Source organism: Gobius niger (assembly GCF_951799975.1).
Source record: "Gobius niger genome assembly, chromosome: 9".
Classification (NCBI taxonomy): Eukaryota; Metazoa; Chordata; class Actinopteri; order Gobiiformes; family Gobiidae; genus Gobius; species Gobius niger.
This window is the reverse complement of record NC_136860.1, coordinates 24,099,147-24,109,154: the sequence shown is the minus strand read 5'-3', so window position 1 is coordinate 24,109,154 and position 10,008 is coordinate 24,099,147.

The window sequence follows — 10,008 nt, the reverse complement described above, 5'->3', positions numbered from 1 at the left end:
GAAAATTAAAATCTTTTGGGAAACACAATTTTCCACTGTTTTAAGCATTTTCTGGTGGAATATGAACTTATTTATCACAAACAAATAAAGTCAAGTGTAAATCGGGCCCATATGGATATTTTCTCAAAGCAGATTGTTCTGTAGAAGTGAAAAAAACTGCAGTTGTAGCTAGCACTAGCTAACCGTTAGCATTAGCCCGATGCTAATAAGTAGCATCATGTTAGCATTCTCCATTTTTTTTTATGTATTTATGGGCTGTTGAACCACTTTGCTCCTCTCCATGTCTTTGTATCTTGATTTAGTAGAAAACTATATTCATAATTCAGTGTTTGTTAAAGTAGTTTTTGAATAATTAGAGAAAGTTTTGATTTTTCTCCAAATTGTTTCCCCCTTAACTGTTTTCAAACATGACCATATATGGGCAATTCCAGTGATGTCGTCTGTATCTATAGAGCAAACAGGAAGTTATCTCGAACATTCCATGCACAGATCCTTCTTCCTGGATTCCGGCAGCGTTGCCAGGAGCAACGTCCAGGTCGTCATTCCGGGCATTACATGATCACAGATTTACTAAGTCAAGCCAGCCATAACATTTCTCACTTCGAACCAGTTCCTCGACGAAACGACTGCTTTCCCCGAGACACGAGAATCGAAATCGCCCTCTGAGCTAAAAACATTGTTTGTTCTTAGCTCTTTCTGCTTTATTCAAACGCCTACATGAACAAAAGCAGCTTTAACTCGCAGAAGATGGAAAGCCCTGCACCGATCACTGACTGCATGGCCAACACTGCGTCCCCCGTCCGCCCTGACTTTGGTCTGGGTAAAGACCCTTCGTCACGTCTGTCAGAGCTGCAGATGGTTCTCAAACAGCCGTACGCTCGGTACAGGCAGCTCCCGGACACAATCCATGGAGTCAACAGGCTTTTCTCCATCGAGGCCTCCTTAAACCAGTTCTGCGCTGTGGGAACTGCCCAGACCAAGAAGGAAGCGAAAAGAAGAGCGTCCACTGTTCTGCTACAGAAAATGGGCTACGAAGTCCCAGAAAAAGACCTGCTGGACGAAACTGCAGCACCAGGGGACAGGTCACTGCAGAACCTGCCCCAGAACACTGCTCCATTAGCCTCCAGGAAAGACAAGACGTCCTGCGTCCACATCGGGCCGGACTTTGGCTTGGGGAAAGATCCGAGCTCTCGCCTGTCGGAGCTACAGATGCTCCGCAGAGAGAAATACGCCGTGTATCGCACGCTGGAGGAGAAAATGGTGAAGAACATCTGTTTGTTCACCATCCAGGCGTCGCTGAACCAGTTGACTGGAACAGGAACCGCCTTCACAAAGAAAGAAGCCAAGAGAAAAGCGTCTACAGCTCTGCTCTTAAACATGGGCTTCATCGTCCCAGAGGAAGATCTGCCTATGGAGAACGGTCTCCAGAAACAGGTCACTCCTCCAGGACAAGCTGTCGTAATGGAGGAGGCCGCTGAACGCTCCTCCAGAGAGGAGCAGCGTTTAGGAGAAACGCATCCTTCACAAGAGCGAGCAGGGGACCTCCACGGTCCAGACATGAACAGCTCTGATGGACACCAAAGCCTGGATGAGACCACAGAGAAACCAACCAAGATCGAAGCTCCAGAGGGACCCGGAGACGATACGGATGAAGCCTTCACCGCAGACGAACCACATGTTGATCCACTGTCCAGTGAAGCTCCCACAGGCTCTACAAATGACTCTGAAACCGCTGTCGTTCAAATTCAGGACGACGGCACAAACTTTGAAAGAGCAGAGAGTCTTGGGGAGACTCTAATCCCTCAGGACGTCGAGATCCGAGAGGAAACAGAACTCCCTGAAGACCCTCTAGCCAGTCTAGAGGAAGTCACAGAGACCACTGAACCTGGGGAGATCCTCCCCGATCATTCAGTGGAAAACATCTCTGTCACTTCAGGAGATTCTGAAAAGAGCAGCTCCACCTCAGAGGACCTCCACTCTAACTGCAATGACAAGCTCCGGTTCGATGGGATTTCAAAGATCTCCCAAAGTCCAGAGCTCTGTTCTGAATTTCCCTGGTTAGATGGTCTTTTAAAAACCTTACAAAGTCTGGGGGACGTCCCAGAAGGAGAGAGTGTGGAGGAAATCAGAGCGACGTCAGCAGACAGTAGCTCTGAGGGCCGTCAAAGCCCATCAGAGACACAAAGTCCAGAGGAACGAGAGATTCTGGACAACGACACAAACTCTGAAAGTGCAGGGAGTCTTGTGGAGACTCTAATCCCACAGGACGTCGAGATCCGAGAGGAAACAGAACTCCCAGAAGACCCCACAGAGCAAGACGGTGTGGAGGAAGTCACAGAGACGACTGAAGCTGGAGAGATCCTCCCAGATCAATCAGTGGAAAAAATCTCTGTCACTTCAGAAGAAATCCATAATCCATGTCCCAAAGACATCACTGACGGACACCAGATTCTAGAGGAGATGTTGGAAATGGCATTAAAGAGTCCACTGTGGGCTCAAACTATAGAAGAAGAGGATGAAGATCTGATAGATCCAGAGATCTATCAGATCTGGGGGAGTCTGGGGGAGGTCCCAGAAGGAGAGAGTGTGGAGGAAATCAGAGCGACGTCAGCAGACAGTAGCTCTGAGGGCCGTCAAAGCCCATCAGAGACACAAAGTCCAGAGGAACGAGAGATTCTGGACGACGACACAAACTCTGAAAGTGCAGGGAGTCTTGTGGAGACTCTAATCCCACAGGACGTCGAGATCCGAGAGGAAACAGAACTCCCAGAAGACCCCACAGAGCAAGACGGTGTGGAGGAAGTCACAGAGACGACTGAAGCTGGAGAGATCCTCCCAGATCAATCAGTGGAAAAAATCTCTGTCACTTCAGAAGAAATCCATAATCCATGTCCCAAAGACATCACTGACGGACACCAGATTCTAGAGGAGATGTTGGAAATGGCATTAAAGAGTCCACTGTGGGCTCAAACTATAGAAGAAGAGGATGAAAATCTGATAGATCCAGAGATCCCTGAAGCTTCCCACACAGATGCTTCAGAGGAGAACAGTTCTGACATCTATGACGACTCTTTCCAAAGCCCAGAGGAGCCCCAATGCCCCGACCAAAGCCTGGATCAGAGCCCAGATCCAGAACCAGCAAATCCAGTGGAGACCACAGTTCTCGATGGTCCCAGAGAAGAAGAGGACTCTGCAGAGGAACTTCTCACAGTCCCAGAGTCCACTGAAGCTCCTGACACTGTCCCCACCCGCACAGCCGAGAGCTTTGTGATCTGGGTCATGGTGAAGAAGCTCTTCAAACACGAGCCGGCCCATCTCAGGTCCTACCGTGACACACTGGTGGACCTGCTGGAGAAGGCCGCCCTGGACCACTTTATAATCCCTGAAGGAGTCCACCTCAAAGCAAAGAACGTGCAGAAGCTGGGCAAAGCCGCTGCCCGGGACCTGATGTACGAGTACGGAGGCTCCTTTAAGGTTCTGCTCGCCGCCGTGGGAACGAAGACCGCGGAGTTCCAGGAGGACGCCATGAAACATCTCAACATCCGCCTCAACGCCTTCGAGAACCGGCCGAAGTCTGGACTGAAGCGACTCTTCTCCAAATGGGACAAGCCGTATTATTAGAGCTTCAGCGCCGCCTGGTAAGATTGCTTTTAATTCAGTCTGAATTTGTTCCCCCCTTGTTTTAGCTTCATGTATCCTTTTGGTTCAGTTTATCTCTGCTCTGCTCTACCCTCCCCTGCTTCTGCTTCTGTCTCTGCTTCTGTCTCTGCTTCTGTCTCTGCTTCTGCTTCTGTCTCTGTTTCTGCTTCTGTCTCTGCTTCTGCTTCTGTCTCTGCTTCTGTCTCTGTTTCTGCTTCTGTCTCTGCTTCTGCTTCTGTCTCTGCTTCTGTCTCTGTCTCTGCTTCTGCTTCTATCTCTGCTTCTGTCTCTGCTTCTGTCTCTGTCTCTGCTTCTGCTTCTATCTCTGCTTCTGTCTCTGCTTCTGTCTCTGCTTCTGTCTCTGCTTCTGCTTCTGTCTCTGCTTCTGCTTCTGTCTCTGCTTCTGTCTCTGCTTCTGTCTCTGCTTCTGTCTCTGCTTCTGCTTCTGTCTCTGCTTCTGTCTCTGCTTCTGTCTCTGCTTCTGCTTCTGTCTCTGCTTCTGTCTCTGCTTCTGCTTCTGTCTCTGCTTCTGTCTCTGCTTCTGTCTCTGCTTCTGCTTCTGTCGCTGCTTCTGCCGCTGTTCCTGATGCCGCTGTTCCTGATGCTGCTGCTCTTTCTGCTTCTTCTGCTCTTTCTGCTTCTGCTGCTGTTCCTGATGCTGCTGCTCTTTCTGCTTCTGCTGCTGTTCCTGATGCTGCTGTTCCTGATGCTGCTGCTCTTTCTGCTTCTGCTGCTCTTTCTCCTTCTGCTGCTGTTCCTGTTGTTGCTGCTCTTTCTGCTTCTCTGCTCTTTCTGCTTCTGCTGCTGTTCCTGATGCTGCTGTTCCTGATGCTGCTGCTCTTTCTGCTTCTGCTGCTGTTCCTGATGCTGCTGCTCTTTCTGCTTCTGCTGCTCTTTCTGCTTCTGCTGCTCTTTCTGCTTCTGCTGCTGTTCCTGTTGCTGCTGCTGTTCCTGTTGCTGCTGCTCTTTCTGCCTCTGCTTCTTTGCTCTCTCTCCCCCCTCTCTCTCCCTCTCTCTCCTCTTCCTATCTCTCTCCTCTCTCTCTCCCCCTCTCCTCTCCTCTCTCTCTCCCTCTCTCCTCTCTCTCCCGTCTCCCTCTCCTCTCTCTCTCCTCTCTCTCTCCCCCTCTCCTCTCCTCTCTCTCTCCCTCTCTCCTCTCTCTCCCCTCTCCCTCTCCTCTCCTCTCTCCTCTCTCCTCTCCTCTCTCTCTCCTCTCCCCTCTCTCTCTCCTCTCTCTCCCCTCTCCTCTCTCCTCTCCTCTCTCTCTCCTCTCCCCTCTCTCTCTCCCTCTCTCCTCTCTCTCCCCTCTCCTCTCTCCTCTCCTCTCTCTCTCCTCTCCCCTCTCTCTCTCCCTCTCTCCTCTCTCTCCCCTCTCCTCTCCCTCTCTCCTCTCTCTCCCCTCTCCTCTCCTCTCTCTCTCCCTCTCTCCTCTCTCTCCCCTCTCCCTCTCCTCTCCTCTCTCCTCTCTCCTCTCCTCTCTCTCTCCTCTCCCCTCTCTCTCTCCTCTCTCTCCCCTCTCCTCTCTCCTCTCCTCTCTCTCTCCTCTCCCCTCTCTCTCTCCCTCTCTCCTCTCTCTCCCCTCTCCTCTCTCCTCTCCTCTCTCTCTCCTCTCCCCTCTCTCTCTCCCTCTCTCCTCTCTCTCCCCTCTCCTCTCCCTCTCTCCTCTCTCTCCCCTCTCCCTCTCCTCTCTCCTCTCCTCTCTCCTCTCTCCTCTCCTCTCTCTCTCCTCTCCCCTCTCTCTCTCCCTCTCTCCTCTCTCTCCCCTCTCCTCTCTCCCTCTCTCTCCTCTTCCTATCTCTCTCCTCTCTCTCCCCCCCCTCCTCTCTCGCTCCTCTCCCCTCTCTCTCTCCTCTCTCTCTCCCTCTCTCCTCTCTCTCTCCCCTCTCCCTCTCCTCTCTCCTCTCTCCTCTCTCCTCTCCTCTCTCTCTCCTCTCCCCTCTCTCTCTCCCCTCTCTCTCTCTCTCCCCCCTCTTCCTCTCTGCTTCTGCTTTGCTTCAGGGGCAGGGCATGGGCAGGGCAGGGGCAGGGCAGAGCAGAGGCAGGGCAGAGCAGAGGCCGGGGCAGGGCAGGGGCAAGGCAGAGCAGAGGCAGAGCAGAGGCAGAGCAGAGGCAGAGCAGAGGCAGAGCAGAGCAGAGGCCGGGGCAGGGCAGGGGCAGGGCAGAGCAGAGGCAGAGGCAGAGCAGAGGCAGAGCAGAGGCCGGGGCAGGGCAGGGGCAAGGCAGAGCAGAGGCAGAGCAGAGGCAGGGCAGAGCAGAGGCCGGGGCAGGGCAGGGGCAGGGCAGAGCAGAGGCAGAGGCAGAGGCAGAGGCAGAGCAGAGGCAGAGCAGAGGCAGGGCAGAGCAGAGGCAGGGCAGAGGCAGGGCAGGGGCAGTTGTAGGGGCAGAGGCAGAAGCAGAGGCAGGGGCAGAGGCAGAAGCAGAGGCAGGGGCAGAGCAGAGCAGAGGCAGGGGCAGAGCAGAGGCAGGGCAGAGGCAGGGGAGGTCAGAGCAGATCAGAGATAAACTTCACATGAAGCTACAACAGATGAAATACAGATGAAAATTAGCCATTGTGGCTAACTCTGGCATATTTACATGTGGACTTTGAGGACTCATGTTAATTAATATGCACTGTCCCATCTTAAATACATAAATAAATAAATAAATAAATAAATAAATAAATAAATAAATAAATAAATAAATAAATAAATAAATAAATAAAATAAAAAAATACAACAAATTCAGACTGATTAAAACTAATCGAATCTAACAAGGCGGTGCTGGACATGTTCCTGTCGCTCATGATTTCTGCGACATTGTTGGAAAAACGGCGTCAACACTGCCAATGATCCCAACAATGCCAGCAGTGGACCGGGTTTATTCCATTTTACTTTTAGTAAAGTTTTAGGATTAGTTTACTGATTTTAGTGGCCAGTTTAGAAGCCACTGAGATGTGTGACCGATGGCTATGGCTGACGCGAAACTTTGACAGATGCTGAGAGGTCACTAAAAACATGTACAATAGGCCAGGATGAATGATGTGTGAGAGTGAATGTGTGGTGGTGGTCAGAGGGACCGCTGGCGCAGACGTGTGCAGTCGCGACAAACAAACGTAGTTTACCACCACCGAGCATGGAGTGAATGTACAATTGTCTCATGTAAAGCGCTTTGTGACCATGTCTGTGAAAGGCGCTATATAAATAAAGATCTTCTTCTACTAAGAGTAACTGGCATCTGATTCTGAGTGAGAACTTCAGGGAGAGGATAAAGATCATTATTCTCCACATTAGACACCGCCAAACCACTCAGCACACAGGCAGGAACCACAGACTCATGACCCATTGTACGAAGGAGGAAGGTGGTTCTTTTGCTACTCAACAGGTGGCCGAGCTCCCAGGGTCTAAAAAGGCATAGGTCTTAAAGAGGGGGTATTCTGCTTTTTTCAATCACATAGCACCAGTCTATATCACACTAATGATGACCAAACCTTCTGTTGGTCTGTAAATGCAGTAAATTAGAATAACTGTCTTGTATAAAATTGCTCTCTCAAAATGGCTGTAGTGAATGTCTTGAAATAGGCCTCTGTCTCTTTAAGAACCTCTGACCCTTCCTGACACGCCCCCTCCACACGCTGTCTGTGGCATCAGTGGGGAGGGGGTTCTGCTGAGGGGCAGTGGTTGGTTACTCGGCTGATGATGAAAGCTCGGAGGCGTCTCCAGGAGGTGGGGGCGTTCCTAGGAGGATTCAGGCAAACCTATCCCTAAAATGGCCGCCATCAGAGTTTTTACAGATTACTCAAAAATACGTGAATGTGCCAAGGCAACACTTCAGGCATGTTTTTAATGAGAGAATGACATAATAACATGATGGAAAGCTTGAAAAAGTCCATTTTGCATAAGACCTTTAAAGCAGTACTAAGTAACGTGTTTACCTTAATAAATCCTTTCCGTAGTCCCTGTGGGGGTAATACAAGTGTTTATGGGATGATTGGAGGGTCTTTCATCGCCCCCTGGTGTCTCTGGCCAGAAAACCATGTTTGCAACTTGACTGCCACCGGACCGGAGCCACCAATACACACTAATGGAATCACGAAGAAGAAGCTAACAGGCTAACGGCCAATGCTAACTATGGGCTAGTGCCACTTTAAACAGCATTTACAGCCAAGTTTGAGTGAAAAAAATATTTCCATTGTATAATTGGATGAACAGTAACCCTCTCTCCCTTCGCCTTTCCTGTCAGCGTCGTATTTACTCTCCAAGACAATTAAAATGTTAAAAAATCGTAACTTGCTACTACACCTGCAGTTGCGCTTATGGCCTCTAGGGGAAAGAGTTACCTAGTACTGCTTTAATAGTGTTGGAGCCTTTATCTGCACTGTTTTGCTTTCACAAAACAAACAATAAATATATCAAATTATAAACTAAAATTGAACTTGTCATGTCTTTCTTTTTTCTCTGAACAAGGACCAGTTGGAAAATGGGCCTGTGATTGAAGAACGCTGACATTTCTTTCACCAATGTGCGATGATGGTGTAGTTCTTCGCTCACATGATGAGAAACATTGCGGATGTGAATCGCTCTGGAGGGGAGACGGAGTGGATGTGGCAGATCGTTGTGGGCTGTTCCCTTTAAAAAAAAAAAAATCAGCATTAGTACTTCATGTGTAGGATTTTTCCAAACTCTTTCTGCTCTTGTCCTGGTCCTGCTCGGTCCCCCTCCTTCACAGAGTCCAGTGGAACCCGAGCTCGCCCTGATTTACATGAACCGTAAACTGTCGGAGTGAAAACATGTGCCCTCTGACCCGAGAGAAGGACGGCAGCGCGACAACTACAGCACAACCTTCATATGGACATAGCAGTAACATTGGATGAACCAGATGCATTGTTTAAAGTGTTTTACTCTGGTCCAACTCTGGCCCGAGCCCTGAGCTCTCTGCTAAAGATGTTCATTTGAGTCTTCAGCTTCAGTCCAGTGGGGAGAGAGGTCAACAGTGTAGTCCCCTTGAAGGAGAAGCAATGGTCACCCTTATAGAAAAAATAGTGCTCAAGACAGAGCAAGTCAAAACAAGACTTAAAGGATCTATATCATGCTATTTTAGCCATTCCAAAGTTAAGTATAGGCATGTATATGATATATTGTACCTCTACCATTATGGAGCACTCATTTTTGTGATAAATATAAGTGTTTTCTGGACAGACACAATGCTTCGATTCAGTTAACTCCGCCCCCTCTCTCCGCACATACTTTACCGTAATATAAATAAACAACAATAAGTGAAATTGCTTCACGATGCAGTTATGCGGAGTTGACATCTGCAACACAGCTTCATAAATGGCTAACACACATGCTAATATGCTAACACACAAGCTAACACACGCTTGGATTGACTCACCACTCTGGTCCATCTCTGTTTACATTATGGGACTCGCATTGGTTATAAAAGTTAATCCACTTTGGTTCTGGCGAAGGTTCACCAAACATCCATCAGTGACAGTCACAGAAAAACACCATTTTGGTGATAGTCGTTGAATCCCGGAGAAAAAAAACACTTCTGATGAAGAGTGGCCTCTGCTTGAAAAAGGTTGAATAAACTCCCGTCCTCGTAGCCAAACGCGCTTCTTTTTCTCCGTCCGTGACATTATCGTTAGGTGAGAAAAAGAACAGGTGTGTTATAACGAGCTCCATCTTCAGCTGCAGCGCAAACATGACTGATCTGTTCAGACGCTCAGGGGATGTGTTTGTTTTGGCCTCAGCTGACCTGGAAGCACCTCGGGCACATCCTTTTTTTTTTTTTTTTTTTCCTTCACTTTTTTTTTTCTCTTTGTTTCTCTCATACAACAGAAATAATGAAAAAGCTGTTTTACAAATTAAAATCAGGCTGTAAGACATTGCATTACAGACGTCGAGCACTTCCGTTCCGCTGTGACGACACAACTGAACAGGTCAGTCGTTCACCAGGAGAGGGAGGAGCAGCTGCTCAGAGAGCAGGATTCAGGAGGATTACTGAGAGCTGCGTGAATGAAGCCGCAAACCACTCTGGGGGTGTTTTTGATAAGGAAATAGCATAACAACATGGCTAAAAGCTCCAAAAAGTCGATTTTGCATGATATAGGACCTAAAAATGCATATAACTGAAAGTATTTTATCTACACTCTTGCCTCTTACTGTAATTAATTAATTCTATGTTGATGTTTTTATCGATTCTATTTGTTTTCTTATATTTATGCAACTGTGAAGTACTTTGAATTGCCTCGTGTATGCATTGTGCTCTACAAATAAACTTGCCTTGCCTTATACCCTGATACTGTCCAAGAAGGTGGGCCTCTTTTCACATTGACAAACCTCTGTTGACCATGTTTTATTGTTATTGTTATTATACGGCTCTTCACGA